The sequence below is a fragment of the Ranitomeya variabilis genome, chromosome 4, assembly GCF_051348905.1.
Source record: "Ranitomeya variabilis isolate aRanVar5 chromosome 4, aRanVar5.hap1, whole genome shotgun sequence".
Lineage (NCBI taxonomy): Eukaryota > Metazoa > Chordata > Amphibia > Anura > Dendrobatidae > Ranitomeya > Ranitomeya variabilis.
In genome coordinates this window covers 333753975-333757127 of record NC_135235.1, presented here as the reverse complement: position 1 = coordinate 333757127, position 3153 = coordinate 333753975, and the positions used below count along the sequence as shown (strand labels likewise).

The 3153-nt window shown below is 48.6% G+C and overlaps 1 long non-coding RNA gene across 1 annotated transcript; it reads left to right on the top strand.

Moving 5' to 3' along the window:
* The first annotated feature begins 306 nt into the window (after nucleotides 1–306).
* Nucleotides 307–839, top strand: LOC143768902 (uncharacterized). The gene is made up of 3 exons (XR_013214111.1): nucleotides 307–398; nucleotides 554–701; nucleotides 818–839. It is a non-coding gene; the product is annotated as an uncharacterized LOC143768902 (long non-coding RNA).
* The last annotated feature ends 2314 nt before the right edge of the window (nucleotides 840–3153 follow it).

Genomic DNA, 3153 nt, shown 5'->3' with positions numbered 1-3153 from the left:
CCGGTGGAAAGACGGCAGCGGGTACTTATACAAGGCTGACTGTTATCTTGAATCTTCCCTTCTTTCAATTCGTATTTCTTAACTTTTTTCTTCTGGAATCCTTTTGTATGTTGACTTTCCTATTCATGCCATTTCTCAGCATCTTTTTTTTCTCTCTTTTCCTTATGTTAATTGAGCAAACTTTAATGATTTATTTAATTTTTAGGTTTCACAACGGGAGGATGGTCTTATTGAGAATGACCTCCTCATCTCGCTGGTCCAAGAGCAAGTACCACTGTGGGACATCCAGGATCCACTGCACTCAAACAACGTCACGATCCGGCGCTTATGGAATGAGGTGGCCAAAGAGATGTGGGATGGCTGGGACAACGCCCCGACACGGGTCCGAAATGCATTTGGTAAGTATTGCACTGCAGTGTGAAGCAGCAGAGACCTTGGCCGTGCTCACTCGACTGTGTGTGATGAAAGAAACTCTCAGGAGTTTCTGTCATCACACACAGTTGTGTGAGCACGGCCAAAAGTTCTTTTTCTGACCACAATTTTTTTTTAACAGTGGCCAAAGTCAAAACACGTTGGCGTTCGATGAAGGACCGCTTCAACAAGGACCTGCATCAAGAGAGCCGTGTTCCCAGTGGTTCAGGAGCAAGGATCAGAAGATACAAATAACATTGAGTTCTGGCATTTTTAAGACCGGTCCTTGCGTAAGTATCATGTGCATTAGGTTGTATTGTATTGCCATAATCTGTATTTTTATATTCCACAGGATTTTGCGTCTGGTTAACATTTGGTATTAATTTTCTTTTTCCTTTTTTCACAGCACATACAGCACTACTGTTGGCCCAGGTTCTGGAGCGGTCCTTCATCAGACAGCCACAGACCCGTCCCAGCCATCCAGCAGCGCAGCAGCAAGTGGGCCTTCCACACTAACTGGAGACCAGGGAGCTGGTCCATCAGGTCTTCCCGTTTCGCAGTCTTCTTCCACTGACCCTATTTTTGGGGGCTCCTCCCGGCAGCGGGCTTCGGACAGATCACTCATGCCCGAGTTTTTGCATTTGAGCTCGGTTTTACACGAAGCAATCAAGGCTTTGGGTGACCGAATGGATGTTTCACATAGCCTCTTGAGCCTCAAATTGAGCAGGGCATGTCGGAACACCTTACTCCTGATCTCCAGCTGAGTGTCATGCAGGTCTGCAATGCTGCTTATGTGCAGGCTATGCAGCAGAGTCGGTATTTCCAGCAGACAGTGTCGGCATATCCACCTGTGCCTTCACTGTCACGATTGACCTCAATGCCGACCTCTGCTGCATACCATTGCACGGCCACCTCAATTCCTTCCACAGCTGGACACCACTACAGCACCACCACCATGCCGAGTGCAGTTGGACATCCCACCGCCACCACCATGACAACCGCTGCTCCTGCTTGGACCTCCTCCACTGACACCAAGAGGCAGCAGGACCCTGGCATGGCCCTCCGTACCGCCACCACCACGATGCAGCAGGACCCTGGCATGGCCTTCCGTACCGCCACCACCACGATGCAGCAGGACCCTGGCATGGCCTTCCGTACCGCCACCACCACGATGCAGCAGGACCCTGGCATGGTCTTCCGTACCGCCACCACCACGATGCAGCAGGACCCTGGCATGGCCTTCCGTACCGCCACCACCACGATGCAGCAGGACCCTGGCATTACCTTCCGTACCGCCACCACCACGATGCAGCAGGACCCTGGCATGGCCTTCTGCTCTACAAGCGCTATGGACTCTGGCATGGCCTTTCGCTCTACGAGCGCTATGGACTCTGGCATGGCTGCACACTTTACGAGCACTATGGACTCTGGCATGGCTGCACGCTCTATGAGCGCTATGGACTCTGGCATGGCTGCACACTCTACGAGCACTATGGACTCTGGCATGGCTGCACGCTCTACGAGCACTATGGACTCTGGCATGGCTGCACGCTCTACGAGCACTATGGAATCTGGCATGGCTGCACGATCTACGAGCACAATGGACTCTGACAAAATGCAGCCGGACCCTGAAAGGTCACCCACCACCACGCCATGCCATATGAGCCCACCAAGACCTCCCACAACCAGGCAAACCAAAAAAAACCACACAAAATAAACAAACAGAGGACTCTTAGCATTCCTCCCCCTTCACCTCCCAATGTGTCTGTAATGTTAGGTTTGTCTCACCCTTCCAGTGCGTCTCAAGCCTCTCATGTGTCAAGCCCCATCCCCGAAATACCAGACCGAAGTAGTTTCATTGCCCCTTCTCCTGCCACCTCTGCGTCGTCCACGGTTAGCCAGGCCTCAGTGCTTCACACTCCACGTTTACATCACTCTACCCCAAGCCGGCGCAGTTAAATAAAGTTTTTTGGTTGTAAAAAAATAAATACAATTTGATTTGCCCAAATTAGGTTTGGTTTATTGTATCTATCGCCGCCGGCAACACACACCGTGCGCCAACTAAGAAACTTCGCCACACACTTACTTTTTTGGGCCACATCATATCTCCAGTAGTTATAAAAAAAAAAGACTGCAGCTTTGTGTGTCTTTAGTATACAGATATGAGGTGGGCCCAAAAATATTAGATGTATTATCTCCATAATCTCTTCTTTCTGCTTAGTCTGTGACTAGTGTGGCAGTCTGAAGAGAAAATGGTGGAAATACAGTGCAGACCTCTACTGAACAGGTCAGGTGTCAAAAAACTCATTAGTTGGGACACCTGACCTGGTGAGTATAGAACTGCCTTGTATAACTACCATTTTCTCTTCTTTGTACATAATCTATTACACACAAATTGAAGGGACGATGGTGGTCACACACTGCATATCTATGCTCACCTGCACAGGTGTCAGAAATAGTGAGTTCATGAAGCTTATATGTGCATCATGAATTCATTATTTCTGACACCTGACTTGATGACTATAGATAGTGTGACAGTCATTGTCTCTTCAGTCTGTGTCCGATGGATAAAGCAGAACAGAATCAGGATGCAATGACGTCAACAAGCTTAAATAAAGCAACATGGCTGCCATAACACTAGCCGTATGTGGCCAGTGTTTTTTATCAGTATTTGTAAGCCAAAACAAGGAGTGGGACAATTAGAAGTAAATTCTGATATTAATATAATAACTATCACCTCTG